This window comes from Ailuropoda melanoleuca, chromosome 8 (assembly GCF_002007445.2).
Source record: "Ailuropoda melanoleuca isolate Jingjing chromosome 8, ASM200744v2, whole genome shotgun sequence".
Classification (NCBI taxonomy): Eukaryota; Metazoa; Chordata; class Mammalia; order Carnivora; family Ursidae; genus Ailuropoda; species Ailuropoda melanoleuca.
The window spans coordinates 60,852,315-60,869,291 of NC_048225.1; the positions used below are offsets into that span (position 1 = coordinate 60,852,315).

At 48.9% G+C, this 16,977-nt stretch overlaps 1 protein-coding gene across 2 annotated transcripts in view; it reads right to left on the reverse strand.

The window, feature by feature from the left end:
* DENND2B (DENN domain containing 2B) overlaps positions 1–8,320 on the reverse strand; it is a 103,912-nt gene extending 95,592 nt beyond the window's left edge. Inside the window, exon 1 of one of the 2 annotated variants that reach the window (XM_034666523.1) lies at positions 7,960–8,320. The gene's annotated coding sequence lies outside the window, so the exon portion shown is untranslated. Of the gene's footprint in view, positions 1–7,220; positions 7,908–7,959 lie in introns of those variants that run through there. The other variant, XM_034666524.1, reaches the window with a different exon arrangement.
* Positions 8,321–16,977: the final 8,657 nt, after the last annotated feature.

Below are 16,977 nucleotides of genomic sequence, written 5' to 3' on the forward strand. Positions count from 1 at the left end.
CTGCCCTAGGCCTGCCTGGGTTCAGCAGGCCCATAAATTGGCACTGTCGATATGACCTTTCCAGGCTCTATTTCAACAAGAGATAACAACAAAGCTCGGAGCTTTGGTAGCACTCAGAGGAGATTTGAGGGACTTAAAACACGCTGCTAAGTTTGGCAGGAAAAGTTCCTGTTTCTTGCAGTTGGAAAAGGAAATCTCTTTATAATTACACTTGTAGATAAGATACACCGAGCTACTCACGCTACTCATTCTGGTTAGAACAGATCAGAACCACCTCATCCCAGTCCACTGCTCCTCTGAGAACAGTCTGAGTGATCACTGAGCGAGCAAGTCTCACCTGGGGCTGGGGAGTCAACGTGCCTCTTGGGAAGGTAAAGTGCCAGGAGCTTCTCCATAGGGCTTACTGCCGTAGCCACTACCACTTGCCCAGAAATACTCACCACTCTTCACTACCTAGCTCTGTCTCTGAGTTTACACTCTCCCTCAGCCCACTTCCCATCTTGTTCTTTCACCCAGGGTTCTGCCATGTCCCTCACTCCAGTGCCGTATCACGTAGGTTACTCAGCAGAAAGGGTCCTTTCAACCTACATGCCCTTGTAGCTCAGATTCCCTTTCTGGTTTATTCATGTCTTTGTGAAAGCAGAGTACAAGAGCTACGACCTGCGTGCTGTTTGCAGGACGCTTTTACTGCTCTGCTGATACGAGATGTCTGCCCAAGACAGGAAGGAAGGGGGTATTGCCCCACATTTCTCAGCAGAACAGACCAGACAGACCAGCCACTTGGGAACACTTTGCTTGGCTTACAAGGGAATAAGAAATATAACAGTCACTGCTCACATTTCATTCAGCACCAGACACTTAGGCCTTACCACCACACTATGAAATAGTACTAACAGTTTCACAGAAAAGGAACTGGGACATAGAGGGGCTACACAATTTACCCAAGATCTCAGGGGGAGTAAGTGGCAGAGCCAGAATATGAACCCCAACTGTCTGACCCCAAAGCCCAGGCTCTAAGTATCACTCCTTTGTTAGACAGCTCTTCTCCTAACACACGGATTTGTCTTTGAGCACCACTGACTCACTTCAAACTCTAAGGGAGAGAGAGGGTCAGCCAGGAAACACTGCCATATTTCTCCACACAGAGAAGGAAACAGTGACGGCAGTATTTATTCACAGGGCTGATCTGAGTCTATACAGCACAACAAATAAGTACCCCAAACATCTGTCAACCAAAATTTTCCCAGGGGCACCAAGTGAAACCCACCGCCTTTCTTACTAACCTGGTAGACTTTGTAACTTACTAAAGGCTGGAGACTCTTCGTAAGTTGTTAAAACCAAGCCCCGTGCATCTGAGAACAAGATCCCGGGCTCCAAGATACAAGAACTAAGTCAAATGCTTCCTAGAATCCAGCTGACAGGATTCTCTTAAAAGCTACTCAAATATTTATTAAGCATCAACTACATATGTTGGCCACTTTGTGGAGATAAAATGTATAATATATTATAGTTAATTTTATAGAACTTCGGGGAATCTGTTGGAAAGACAAGACACACGCAATTTAAGAGCCAGGTCAGAACGTCAATGAAAACAATCTAAACCTCCCACTTTCCAGAAAAGGAAAGAAACCAAGATTACTTCCCAAGGTCACCTGACAACTCACTGACAGAGCCCGAACTAACGCTCAGATTTACTAACGACCTGACCAAGGCTCTTTGTACTGCTGTATGGAGGCAGAGGAACTCACAGGAGGGAGAGATCTCCAACAACAGTCGCAGCTAACGGTTACCAAGAACATATCTGTGCCAGCAACTAAGCTAAGTGCTTCATATAAATTCATCTAACCTTTCCAACAAACCTTTGAGATGAGTAACATTACTCCCAATTTACAGATGCAGACACTAAGGTTTATAAAAGTTAACTTCCCAGAGGTCCATAGATAATAAGAGGAAGAGCCAGGCTACATCCTTCCAGAGCTGGCTGCAAAGCCTACGCTCTGGGCTGGGTCTCAAAGGAAAATACCCAGAACTCATGGAAGTAGAGGTGAGGGGGTAGCCTGCGTCCAGAGCACCGACAGGAGCATGTGAAGGCCGGCCAATGCTGGGTGAAGGAGGACCTAGGGCCCTGCGTGGGTAGGCCTGCAGGAAAGCAGCAGGCCATGAGCAGTTCTAGTCTCCTATGACAGTGAAGGGTAAGCATCCTACAGCAGGGTGAAGCTGAGCCTCTGAATCTGGGAGAAGGACGACTGTGGAGACTCACCTGAGGTCTCGCGAGAAGGTGAATGAAACACAAAATGTAAACTTCTAAAAGGATCTGATTTGGGGCTCCCGGGTGGCTCAGCTGGTTAAACGTCTGCCTCCGGCTCAGGTCATGATCCCAGGGTCCCGGGATTGAGCCCCGCATCGGGCTCTCTGTCTCTCTCTCAAATAAGTAAGTAAATAAATAAATAAATAAAAACTGATTTGTCTTTCCTGTGTTGTAATCCCAACCTGATTAAGAGATGCCAGCCTTACTCTTCAAAATGCTGCTCTAAGTTGATGATAATAAGGGAAAGCACTGAACATTTACTAGACGCCAGGCACCGGGCTGAGAGCTTTCCATGTATCATTTCAATGCTCAGCACAACTCTCACAAGCTAAGTACTGTTATTACATCCATTTCATAGATACCTCACAGAAAACAGAGGCTCGGGGAGATTAAACACTTGCCCAGGGTCACGCAGCTGGTAACCGTAACGCCGGGTTCTAAACGTAGGCGTGAGACCCACAAGCACCAGCTCTTCGCCACGGCGCCTCACTGCACTGAGATGCTCATGGTAAGTGCAAACGGTTCATCCCCACACGCACACTGAGGATCAAGAGTCACCGATGGCTGAACAAACACAGACTGATCCATTTAAAAGCAATCTATAAAACTCAGCTGTCCAAACCGCGTAAGAGAGCCTGTGTTCCAAGACACAAGTGAGCACACCAAAATTCACTTCCTCGGAAAAGGCTGAAGAGTTCTGAACACTAGCTGATTATATAGTTTCCTTTCCAATTTTCCCCTTTCCTTTTTCCTATCCCACCACACCTGATCTGTCGACACTCTCAGCAAAGCTTCGACAGAGATCTAGAACCCTCTCCCTTCTATTTCCAGTCCTTTTTAGTTGGCTCTCTTCCATCATTCAAACAGTGCAATCTAACATACAGGCAGTTTTTAGAGGAGAAGAATATTGTGATAATTTCGACAGTATATAGAGCCAAAAATAATAAAAGAAGGGATCTTTGGAGAAATCCTACAATAAGGTAGTCTAGACTCATTTAACATCCACCTCTCCCATCAACACACATACACATAGCAGAGTTTTCCAGGTCTTAACAGGGGATTTTTCTATCAGGCAATATTCGTGGCATGTTCCCCCAAGACAGATGCACCCAGTATTTCACTGCACCCACCTACTGAGACAGATGCACACAGCGCCTCCTCCCCAGCAAAAAATAGATGCTCAGACTCTCCCTCCCCTCCCCCAGGAGAAGGCACTCACTAATGCAAATTCTCCCTCAGGCTTTATAGAGAATCTCTGCATACTACGCCACATGGTAATTTTTTTTCCTCTCTTTCATGCCCTCCTGGCCCCTTCTCCACTTTCCACAGTTCCTCTAACTCAAAGAACTCAATTATCTGCCAGGAGATTTCCCCTTCCCCTCCTCCTGCCCACCCTAAACACCCTTTTCTCCCAAGCTAACGTAGAGGACCAGAAGGGAGGCCAAGCCAACGCTCCCCGGGCTGATGCCTGTACTCCTCCAGGCTCAGATCCATGTTCCCTGTGCTTGGCTGCCTCAGCAAACCCTCTAGGGCCCAACACTAGAAATCAGGGGACTCCAGGGCAGTGACACGTAGGAGACAAGAGAAGCAAGAGGAAGACACGCTCTTCCCTCTGTGCCCCACTTGCCTGCAGGGAGGTGCTCGGATACCCCTGACTCAGACCCTCCCGCCACCCTCAGGTGTCCAGTGGTGCTCCCCAAAGAAGTTCTTAGAATCAGATTAGGTAGGAACTAAAGCACAGCTCACTTCCAGGCCAGCAGTGTGCCCATGATACCCAGAGTATGCAGCAGTCCTGCAAACTTTATACCCAAACCCTCCATTCCAGGGACAGGGTAGAGCCAGCGCAACTCAGGATGCCTAGGCCTGTCCTCCAAGGCATTTCAAAGTATCAACTTCCTGGGATAACTGATTATTCTAATTTTAGAGAGAGGGAGCCCTGAGGGAGAGTGTGCAGGAAGGGGAGTAGAGGAAGGGGGAGAGAAGGAGTGAGAACAGGAATGTTACTTTTTAATCCTTAAAGAACACGGAGGGACCCATCCAACGTGTGACTCAGCTCTGGGAAGCTGGACTGAGGAGGAGTGAGGAACAGCTGCAGCCCCAACCTAAGTTACGGACAACTTCGCCATCAGGCCTTAGAGGCTGCTGGGCTGTGATTCGCCTGGAAAAAAAGGCTCTGCTGTTGAACAACAACAACAAATCTGCCTCCTTAGGGTCTGCCCAGGGACTACCTCCCAGAGTCCACTCCAGGGCATGGTAGGCAGCTTCCCTGTCCTACGACAAAAGCTGGGGCTGCAGGTGGGGTGCTGGGTCCTTCCCTGTGTTCCCACCAAGCATGTCACAAGCCGTACACCCTCCCTGAGAACAGATCCGGGTGTCCTTGCCTGGAGTCTCCCCACCCCTGCTGCTCTCTTCCTTGGCACAGTCCCACCGCATATCAAGAATCTCTGCCCTTGAAATTCCCGCTTACTCATTTCTTTCTTTCTTGTTTCCCTCTAAGCTGTAGCCATACAGGTTCCGAAAAGCTGCCCAGCCCCCAAGGAGCCTTTCAAAGCGATAACTCTTCCTGCCAGTTAGACCTGCCTTTCAAACCCAGAACAGGAGAAAGGCCTTTCTGCCCACTCAAAACAGTTTCCCCAGTAGAACGAGCAGAATAAGGGAACCACACCTGACGACGAGAAGCCTCTCTTCCAGCTACTGAAATTTATGATATGATAACTGCCAAGTAGCTAGCTGTGGGGCACTGGAAAAGCAAAATGTCTGTCAGAATCCTCTTCTGTACTTAACCCATGAGTCAGGTGACCTAAAGGAAAGAAAGCTTCATGTCTGAAGGATCATTTATGAGGCGCCAAGCCTACAGTGAACATCACTAAATTTCCCAACACGAAGAAAGCACTATTTGCTTCCTTTAATATCTTAAAGGACTTGTTAAAGGTTTTCCTCATTTTTATTTATAAATGCACAAAAGAAAAGGGCACTTTATAAATTGGGAAGCCAGAACAGACGGGCAAAAGAACCTTCCAGAAGAGAGTGGGGCCATCCTTCAACATCTTACATTATATAGGACTTGATTTGCTTAGAATTACTTTCATGGAAATTATCTCACTTTTGTTCCCCCCAGCAGACCTGCTGAAGTCGTTATATCACTATCTCGACCTCACAGCTAATAAATCTGAAGGTCACAGAGGTTAATGGTCTTGCTCGTGGCCACCTTGATGGCAAGTAGCAGAATCTGACCATGGACTCAAGTCTACTAACCCCAAATCCAGTGTTCATTCTGCTGTGTCAAAAGAATGATCATCTGCTAGCCCTCTTCACATATCAGGAGGCAGGGGGTGGGGGCGGGGAGGTGAGCCCCCACCACAGCCGCTTGAGCAGAGGAGAACTGAGATTCTGGATTTGTATTGCCTCCTCCTCACGTCCCCCAAATTTAATCCCAGCCAACAGTGCAATGCCATACCCACCCCCAACAAAACAGAGGTTTCGACCAAGCAGATGATCACCGGAGTGTACTAAAAGGAGGCATCACTTTAGCAGTGGCCCATCTGAGGTCCAGGGCCACGGAGTTCACCCCGTGGAGCCTCAGGCCACAGTGCTGATGCGTACATGTACACATTCAGGGAGCCCAAAGTGGGGACATGGTCAGTGCTTTTACTGGCAAGCTGACCCGAAGTTAATCAGAAGGCCCCCTCATTGTCTGCCAGAATACAAAAGACATTCTGTTCAGAAAGTTCAAGAAGAAAAACTGAAGAGCCAGGACAGCAGCTGTTCCCTCATCCCACAGAGAAACCAAAGGCATCCACAATGTTCCCTGAGGCCCAGGAACAGGTATGAGATATAACATGGCTGAAGCAGGAGCACATCCCCTGATGGGTCCCCACTGCGGGGAGAGTCTGAATCCTCCAGATAAGATTACTAACCACCTAGCTACTCCATCCCCTATAAAGTGCCTTTCTGGAAGAGTCTCCTCTCCTAGGCCACACTGAGCTCACCGCACACCACTCCTCTAGGTCAGAACAAGCTTTACCAAAGCAAAGGGCAAACAGAAGAGGAGTGCACAGCGTGGACTGTGCATGCCCTGAGATTGGGTTAAAATATTAACCCAAAGAAAGTATCCATCTGGCATGACCACAATACCTCTTGTCTCCACAAGCAAGCTAGCTCTTAGCAGCCACCACTGAGAGCTCACTCAGAGATAACTGTATAGGAAACCTCTTCACAGACCCCCAACCCCAAAATACACACACACCTGCCGGCCTCCACCCCAAATGCATTTTTTTAGGAAAGCCTGCGATGGGCCTAATTAACGCAGGAGAACAGCATGCTTCTTTCCAAGTTACCTGGGAGAGAGACCGAGAGTGTGATCCCAGCTCAGATATCCCTAAGACAGTCCCTCTGTCCTAAGAACTGCTCCAGAGACTGGGAACTCACCACAGGCTCCTAGCTAAGTTAATTGGCTTCTTTTTTTTTTTCATTACAGGTCAGACATAGCAGCACCAAGACACAAAACAGACAGTGTTCACTAGAACAAACCAAGCCACTCAAAGGCACTGGAGTTTCCGTGTAGGAACTTCAAACACAATACTGGAGTGATGATAACTCGCTTTTTCTATATAAAACACTCTCTCTGTAAAATATCCTAAGCCTTTGTGCTAAATAAAAGATGATGATTTCTACAGAAAAGTCTAAACACCTCAGGTTCAGCAAGAGTGAGATCAGCTACATTTGCAAAGTCAAGAAAATTGGCTGTTTCCCTCCTCCTCAAGCTAATAGAATCCAACTGTTGAAGCATGACATCATTCCTGAGCCCCAAACCCGGAGCAGAGAGTACAGACATTTGCCTGCCTCCCAGAACACAGCCCAAGACTATGGCCAGGAAAGGAGAGAAAACAATCCAAGCCGGAGCTGACCTTACCTGAAAGTCCCGGTGCTTTCCTGCCCACTCCATTCTCGGCAGAGTTTGGCTCACACCACAGTCTGTAAGGGAGCCCAGGGCCCCAAAATCCACGCGCTTAAGCTCCGATACCTGCTGCGAGCTTCCCACAGCTCCTTCCTCTGACCTTTCGTGGCGCTCCTTGCAGCCAAATGAGCAGAGCACTTCTAGCTGGCCAGGCCAGTTGTCATGGAGACCCTGTTCTCGCCAGCCAGCTCGCTCCTGCGCTCGCGCTTGCTCACTCTCTCTCACTCGCGCTCTCCGTCTCCTCTCCCCTCTCCCCTCTCCCCCTCCGCCCCCCTTGTCTCCCGCTCTCAGTTCTGGGAGGCTTCCACGAAACAGCACTGTCTTTTGATCAGCTCGGGTTCTGCACACATTCCACTCCTCCTACCTCCCTTCCAGTCAAACAAGGGCTCTGGGCAGCTCCTGGGAACTTGCTTCACCAGCTCAGAAGAGAGAAGGGAAAGACAGCGAGTGGACTTGTTTTCCTCCCCTCCAGTGTCTCATTTTTTTAACTTGGAGGGATCCTGGCCAGAGGGGAGGGAGCTAGCTGAGCCCTTGGGAGGGGAAGCAAGCCCTTCCTCTGGGTCCTGGAGTGCGGGTAGGAGGACCCAGACACGTTGCCTTGACTTGTTTGCGCACTTGGGATTTTCCGGGCAGCACTTGAGGCGGAAATGCATTCACATCCCAGGAGCTCGCCTGGACTGGCCTCTCTGCTTACCTTGCTGCCTGCCCAGGTTGTGGTGATCGCTTTAACCAGTGCAGGGACTCATGGTACTATTGCTGGTGCCCAAGCAGTCTCTCATCTTCCTGCAATGGAGAGTAAAGACACCAGGTCAGGACCAGTAAGAGTCCTGGGCAAGTCCAGTCACAGCCCAAACAACAAACATGATACAAACATGGCCTCATCCCTCTGCCCTGCTCAGGGCCTGCAGCCAAAGCCCCGGCTGTCTGTGAGCTGCTGTCACAGCCAGGAATACTGCCATTCCTGTCCAAGAGCCAGCACAGTGCCTGGGACACAGCAGGCCCCCTCAATTCAAACCCCCCAAGTACATTTCTGCTTTGCGACCTTCTTTTAGATGCACTATTTTGTCTGATCCTCAAACCATTTGAAATACACTGAACAATAGCATCACCATTTTATAGATGGGAAAACTGAGGCTCAGAGAGATCAAATGTTTAGTCCACAGTTACATAGCTAGTGCGTTAGGCAGTCAAAGAACTAGGAAACATGGCCACTGTCGTCCAGTCCAGGGCACTTTCCACTAAAGTACACTATACCATCTGCTCTTAAGAACTCACAACTTTTTTTGATAGCTGGTATTGAGATACAAGGCTGAGTTCCCCGGGGAAGGTAGAGAAATCTTTCAGAGTCACCGTGCCAGACCTGACTACCATCCTGTTGGCCTGAAGACTTTACGATAGCATCTATGAGATGTGGAAGATAATGGTGCAGAGATTAGAGGGAAAAGTCCTGCCCCATAGCTATAAATTACCTTACACTTTTCCCAAGTACTCTCATAAATCTTGGCTCATCTGTTCAACACAACTGACCTAAAAGTTAGGACTGGTATTATCATACCAATTTAACAGATTAAAGAAAATCTCAAAGAGAGATCAAATGACTTGCCCCAGGTCACAGCAGAAGAAAATAACGGATCTAGAAATAGTACTGAGGCCTTTCAACTCTCGTGTTTGTAGTAAGCAGAAGAGCTGCAGAGCACCCGTGGGACAGGNTGTGCATGCCCTGAGATTGGGTTAAAATATTAACCCAAAGAAAGTATCCATCTGGCATGACCACAATACCTCTTGTCTCCACAAGCAAGCTAGCTCTTAGCAGCCACCACTGAGAGCTCACTCAGAGATAACTGTATAGGAAACCTCTTCACAGACCCCCAACCCCAAAATACACACACACCTGCCAGCCTCCACCCCAAATGCATTTTTTTAGGAAAGCCTGCGATGGGCCTAATTAACGCAGGAGAACAGCATGCTTCTTTCCAAGTTACCTGGGAGAGAGACCGAGAGTGTGATCCCAGCTCAGATATCCCTAAGACAGTCCCTCTGTCCTAAGAACTGCTCCAGAGACTGGGAACTCACCACAGGCTCCTAGCTAAGTTAATTGGCTTCTTTTTTTTTTTCATTACAGGTCAGACATAGCAGCACCAAGACACAAAACAGACAGTGTTCACTAGAACAAACCAAGCCACTCAAAGGCACTGGAGTTTCCGTGTAGGAACTTCAAACACAATACTGGAGTGATGATAACTCGCTTTTTCTATATAAAACACTCTCTCTGTAAAATATCCTAAGCCTTTGTGCTAAATAAAAGATGATGATTTCTACAGAAAAGTCTAAACACCTCAGGTTCAGCAAGAGTGAGATCAGCTACATTTGCAAAGTCAAGAAAATTGGCTGTTTCCCTCCTCCTCAAGCTAATAGAATCCAACTGTTGAAGCATGACATCATTCCTGAGCCCCAAACCCGGAGCAGAGAGTACAGACATTTGCCTGCCTCCCAGAACACAGCCCAAGACTATGGCCAGGAAAGGAGAGAAAACAATCCAAGCCGGAGCTGACCTTACCTGAAAGTCCCGGTGCTTTCCTGCCCACTCCATTCTCGGCAGAGTTTGGCTCACACCACAGTCTGTAAGGGAGCCCAGGGCCCCAAAATCCACGCGCTTAAGCTCCGATACCTGCTGCGAGCTTCCCACAGCTCCTTCCTCTGACCTTTCGTGGCGCTCCTTGCAGCCAAATGAGCAGAGCACTTCTAGCTGGCCAGGCCAGTTGTCATGGAGACCCTGTTCTCGCCAGCCAGCTCGCTCCTGCGCTCACGCTTGCTCACTCTCTCTCACTCGCGCTCTCCGTCTCCTCTCCCCTCTCCCCTCTCCCCCTCCGCCCCCCTTGTCTCCCGCTCTCAGTTCTGGGAGGCTTCCACGAAACAGCACTGTCTTTTGATCAGCTCGGGTTCTGCACACATTCCACTCCTCCTACCTCCCTTCCAGTCAAACAAGGGCTCTGGGCAGCTCCTGGGAACTTGCTTCACCAGCTCAGAAGAGAGAAGGGAAAGACAGCGAGTGGACTTGTTTTCCTCCCCTCCAGTGTCTCATTTTTTTAACTTGGAGGGATCCTGGCCAGAGGGGAGGGAGCTAGCTGAGCCCTTGGGAGGGGAAGCAAGCCCTTCCTCTGGGTCCTGGAGTGCGGGTAGGAGGACCCAGACACGTTGCCTTGACTTGTTTGCGCACTTGGGATTTTCCGGGCAGCACTTGAGGCGGAAATGCATTCACATCCCAGGAGCTCGCCTGGACTGGCCTCTCTGCTTACCTTGCTGCCTGCCCAGGTTGTGGTGATCGCTTTAACCAGTGCAGGGACTCATGGTACTATTGCTGGTGCCCAAGCAGTCTCTCATCTTCCTGCAATGGAGAGTAAAGACACCAGGTCAGGACCAGTAAGAGTCCTGGGCAAGTCCAGTCACAGCCCAAACAACAAACATGATACAAACATGGCCTCATCCCTCTGCCCTGCTCAGGGCCTGCAGCCAAAGCCCCGGCTGTCTGTGAGCTGCTGTCACAGCCAGGAATACTGCCATTCCTGTCCAAGAGCCAGCACAGTGCCTGGGACACAGCAGGCCCCCTCAATTCAAACCCCCCAAGTACATTTCTGCTTTGCGACCTTCTTTTAGATGCACTATTTTGTCTGATCCTCAAACCATTTGAAATACACTGAACAATAGCATCACCATTTTATAGATGGGAAAACTGAGGCTCAGAGAGATCAAATGTTTAGTCCACAGTTACATAGCTAGTGCGTTAGGCAGTCAAAGAACTAGGAAACATGGCCACTGTCGTCCAGTCCAGGGCACTTTCCACTAAAGTACACTATACCATCTGCTCTTAAGAACTCACAACTTTTTTTGATAGCTGGTATTGAGATACAAGGCTGAGTTCCCCGGGGAAGGTAGAGAAATCTTTCAGAGTCACCGTGCCAGACCTGACTACCATCCTGTTGGCCTGAAGACTTTACGATAGCATCTATGAGATGTGGAAGATAATGGTGCAGAGATTAGAGGGAAAAGTCCTGCCCCATAGCTATAAATTACCTTACACTTTTCCCAAGTACTCTCATAAATCTTGGCTCATCTGTTCAACACAACTGACCTAAAAGTTAGGACTGGTATTATCATACCAATTTAACAGATTAAAGAAAATCTCAAAGAGAGATCAAATGACTTGCCCCAGGTCACAGCAGAAGAAAATAACGGATCTAGAAATAGTACTGAGGCCTTTCAACTCTCGTGTTTGTAGTAAGCAGAAGAGCTGCAGAGCACCCGTGGGACAGGTGTCAGAAGACCCTGGAAGTGTCTGGTTCTACCACTAACTAACCTCCCAGTTGCCACCTATGGAACCTACCCCATGGGCACCTGTCAGGACGGGATGGACATAAACAGAGATGATGTGTGGGAAAGCATTCTCCTTAAATTGGGCACTGAGCTAAGAACTTCATTCATCTCAGCTGTTTTTTTACCACATACAAACAAACAAAAACCCAGGGTAGTTGGTATCTCTCCAAGAGGAGGACACTGGGGCTCAAGGAAGACATTTTTCAATGCTGCTTCCTAAAACAGTGCCAGAGAGGTCCTGATGGAATCTTTTATGCAGCGATCCCTTGCAGAATCCTTGTGTTTTTATTAACCTCTGATATATCACAAAATTCTCAAAACAAGATTTTAATTGACTCGAGTTTAAAAGGTAAATATAAAAAAAAAAGTAACTGTATGTCAGTAGCTAAAGTAGGAAAAGTGTCAAGAAAATGCAATGGGAAATAACAGGATGGTATAAACCCTAAGTGGTGGGCACCACTGCTGTAGTGAAGCCATCAGAGCTTCAAAGGGGGCAGGGACCAGTGTCCCATTACAGATGCCTGACCTGAGCCAAACACCACCTCAGGAATCCCTCAAAGGCCCTAGTGTCCCACGTCTGCAAAGAAGACAGGATGAAATGGCAAGTGCAACACCATCAGGTCCCCTTTCCCACAGGCATCCCCCTCTATTCTCCTCCTGATCCTGAAAATGAACATTCCACTTCCCAGTAGCCATCCTGAGAAAGAAGAGATGATGCCCATTCACTTCTACAAGATAATGCTCACAGTTACAACATTAGCACCAACTAACATTTACTGAGCACCCACCATGTGTCAGGCATTCTTCTAAGCACTATGAGGGGCCAGGGGCCGGGACCGGTGCTGAGTACTAAAGCGGATACAAGTCAGTCTCTAAAGTAATCCAGACTTCAAAAAGCCCTCCAGACCAGGCACAGAATGCAGGCCATGCTCCCCCTAGTGGCACGCTGGAGTTCACAGAGGTTCTTTAGAGCCTTGCCCGCAGGGGGAAGGGAGATGGTAAGGGCCCCATGATAGAACAACAGAACCCCTGCTTGGGTACTGCTGCAGATATAAGCTCTTTGAACTAGGCAGGGCAAGAGGACAGCTGCATCTCTCCACCGCCTCTGCAAGGCTGGATTCAGATGAGCCCTACTTGACCATTCCCGAATGATAGGGCTTTTACAGCCTTATAGGATCTAGGATCTGTTGAAAGGCACACATGCATACTTGTGCCAGAAATCTGGGAGANAGCCTTGCCCGCAGGGGGAAGGGAGATGGTAAGGGCCCCATGATAGAACAACAGAACCCCTGCTTGGGTACTGCTGCAGATATAAGCTCTTTGAACTAGGCAGGGCAAGAGGACAGCTGCATCTCTCCACCGCCTCTGCAAGGCTGGATTCAGATGAGCCCTACTTGACCATTCCCGAATGATAGGGCTTTTACAGCCTTATGGGATCTAGGATCTGTTGAAAGGCACACATGCATACTTGTGCCAGAAATCTGGGAGACACCCTTGCATCTTCCTGCCTCTCTCTCCCCATATTCAAACCATTTGCCGATTCCAAATAATTCTGTTTCCAAAATGTGTCTGTCCATTTTTCCACCCTCCACTGCCACCTCAGTCTCTTCCCTTGGTTACTGAAAACCCTCCTGGATTGTCCCAGCTTCCACTCTCATCCTCCCAGCTCCATTCTCCAAGCAGCTGTCTGAATCACCCTTTTACATCCGATCCTGTCATTTCCTGCTTGACGCACTTCAATGGCTTCCCACTGCACTTGAGATAAAATCTAAATTCTGACCAGGACCTAGAAGGCCCTGCTTGATCCTTCTCCAGCCTCCTCTCAGCACACTTCCTGCCCCCCACCTGTGTGTGCCAGCTACATAGGCCCTCTTTTAGTTCCCCCAAAGGGCCAGATTTTTCACAGGCTGTTCCTCTTGGCCTGGGAGACACCCCCCCCAAGTCTGCCTAACTGGCTTTTACCTTGCCTCAACTTGCCTCTCACCTCCTCTGAGAAGTCTTCCACGATCCTCCAACCGAAATGAGGATTTATCCTTCATAGCAGTCACCATAATCTCCAACCAAAATACATTTCCCTTTTCTTTTTTTTTTTTTAAAGATTTTATTTATTCATTTGACAGAGAGAGATACAGCCAGTGAGAGAGGGAACACAAGCGGGGGGAGTGGGAGAGGAAGAAGCAGGCTCATAGCGGAGGAGCCTGACATGGGGCTCGATCCCAGAACTCCAGGATCACGCCCTGAGCCGAAGGCAGACGCTTAACGACTGAGCCACCCTGGCGCCCCGACATTTCCCTTTTCTTAAGGCCAGCTTTCCCCGATGAGATCCCTGGGAGCAAGAACCCTGACTGCTTTGTCACCATACTCCCCACATTTAGGGTAGGGCCCAGCTCCCAGCTGGCTCTCAATAAATAACTGCTGAATGAGTGCAAAGAACCCATTTCATCTTGTCCTACAGGAAGAAGAAACTTAGAACAGCTATTTCATGCCACTCATTGTTTCTTTTCATAGAATTACAAACTATAATTACATCTCCTCTCCTCATGTGCCTTGCCTGTGGGCTCGACCAAAAATTCCTGTAAAGTCTCCCTGTGGTTTGTTTCCCAGAAATTTCCTCGTAAGGTCACTCTTCTAGGGACACACTCCAGGGTTTTATAGCCTCTCCCATTACCCATTACAGGCGCTCCTCCGCCAGTGTCACTGCCAAACTAAGCGGGGTGCAGGAATGGCCCAACTCCCATAGATGAGAAGGTTCTCTCAGGTCAGCCCCATTCAGGGACAAAAACAGCTTCTCTTTCCTCCGCTGCGCAGGTCACTGTGCTTACGAAAAATACATTTTTCCTAAAAAAAAAAGTCATCTTATGTTTTATAATTTAACTGCGTTCTTCCTCTCCCACTGCTCCCTCCGCACTGCTCCCGCTGTTACCTTTATCGGAAGACCTCCTCCCCAACAAGCAAAACCTTACTGCTTGCAAGGCCTAACTCAGTGATCACCTCCTCTGTGAAATATTTCTTGATCTCTTAGCAGAATCTGTTTGTCTGCTCTGCAATCCCACAGCAGTTTGAAGATGCCTTTATTGTGGTATTTATAGACTTTATCACTGTCACTCATACCCCTGTCTCCCCCACGGTCACGAGCCCCATGAGGTCTACCAACGTTACTTTTTCATTCACAGCGGGCACTCTATTAATATGTGTGGGATAAATCAATCTTTGGAAAAAGACTTTTTAAAAAGCAAAAACAGAGGGGCGCCTGGGTGGCACGGCGGTTAAGCGTCTGCCTTCGGCTCAGGGCGTGATCCTGGCGTTATGGGATCGAGCCCCATATCAGGCTCCTCCGCTATGAGCCTGCTTCTTCCTCTCCCACTCCCCCTGCTTGTGTTCCCTCTCTTGCTGGCTGTCTCTATCTCTGTCTCTGTCACATAAATAAATAAAATCTTAAAAAAAAAAAAAAAGCAAAAACAGAAGCTGCTGCCTCCATAAGATGAGGGAATCTGAGTGCACAGACTTATACTGAAACCTAAAAACATGGGAGCAGAGCAAATCTTTTAAAGTCACTCCTTACTCTGGGATCAGTGGAATTCAAGAAAAGTAAGCTGTTAGTTTGATATTACTTGTTGGATCCCAGAAGGCCTAAGAGATGCAGTGTAACTTCAGCCACCTGTGGGAGCCGAGCTCCAGTGCCCATCAGACAGTGGAGTCCAGCCGCCTCTGTACCGGGGACATCTAGCTCTGCCCAGGCAGCAGGGGAATCCGGCACGTGTCCTGCCGGTTCTCCACTGGGCTCTGGCTGCCGCGTGAGCACACAGGTTTACACAAGAGCCCCTTAGGGCTTTACAGCTTTCTTCTTCTGCCTGAGTGGCAATGTGGTTAAAAAGGGAAAAATTCAAAATGCAGGAGTAGCTAAGGATCTCACCAGCCCAGGTCCAGCCAGGGAGGTGAGATCTTGAGCAAGTCTCTGCCCCACTCATGGCCTCCACTTTTCCCTGCACATAAGGAGAGGGCTGCTGGGCTGTTGGGGTGCTGGAACTGGCTGTTCTTTAAGGGTCCTTATAACATGAATGTTCTGTTGCAGTCACCCAATCCAACTGTCCCGTCCCAGTCACCTAGTCCCACTGCTTTCAGGAAGACTTGTTGCTTCGGGGGCTCCAGAGTCTCCTCCCAGCCTTTCAGCAGAGTCCCTGGCCTGGTGCTCTGGAGTCATCTACCTGGGCTCAGATGGAAGACCGGCCCCAGAAAAAGCAGCCTCTCCCAGAGAAGATGGGAGATTCAGGCTTCTTGCCTAAAGAAGGCTGAAAAGAGAAGAAAGGTGCCAAACACAGGATGCGGAATTTGGGAATGACCTGGGAAGTGCCTTGGAAGGAGTCTGAGCATCTGCCAGGGACTCACTCCTGGCCATCGGTCTGAGACAAAGCCAGTTTTACAAAGCAGAAGAGCCGGCAATATCTAAGTTCTCTTGAAAGATAATATGCCTACTGCAAATCAAGCAGTCTCCTCGTGGCCTCTATAGCACCTGTGAACCAACAAAACAACTGTCTACGTCCTGATGGCCATGCCAGCCGTCCCTGCTTCTGTCAGGAGCCACATGCAGCAGGCCCTCCAGGGGGCCAGCCACGGCTACACACACTCTGCTTCTGCCTGTACAGACGAAACAGCCGCTCTATGCCTGAGTCCTGGTATTTTACGGCAGGAAATTCTCTGGGGTCCTTACTCCTGCCCTAATCCCACCTGTCTCCCACCCATTTGACACCCAACACTAAGGCTCTGAACTAAGAGTGTGGGATTCAGCCTGTAACTATCCTGGATCCCACTGCCCTGTGGTGAAGCAGCTACTGGACATCTTCGTGCTGAGGTGAGCACACCTTTAGTCTGTTGGTCTCCCAGCCCTAGTTCACCTCTACTCAGCTCACAACACTTAATATGAAATTCAAAATTCAGATCCCCAGGGCACAAGATACTCAGTGGCTTGATCCAATCTCTTGGAGTATCTGTCACAATGCTCATATATGGGCTAATTTCCTAAAATCTCTCAAATCCACAGATGACTGACTACTTACTGTCCCTTATTAAGTCTGAGCATTTTAACACTGGGACACATCAACAGTCTGGGGCCAAGAAAGACTGGACTGAGGAGACAATATTCCAGACCCCTTCTAAAACCACCATCTTACCTTTCCAGAATGGGCTTCTCATGCTTGCTTGCCTTAGAACTCTGAGCTCAACCAAGATCTTAACCCGTCACGACCGAAGCTTCAGGACAGCGGAGGTAGAGCACAGAGTGGGGGGCAAGGAGATGGGGGGATAAGAAGAATGTGGACTCAGATGGCTTTTCCACGATATAACC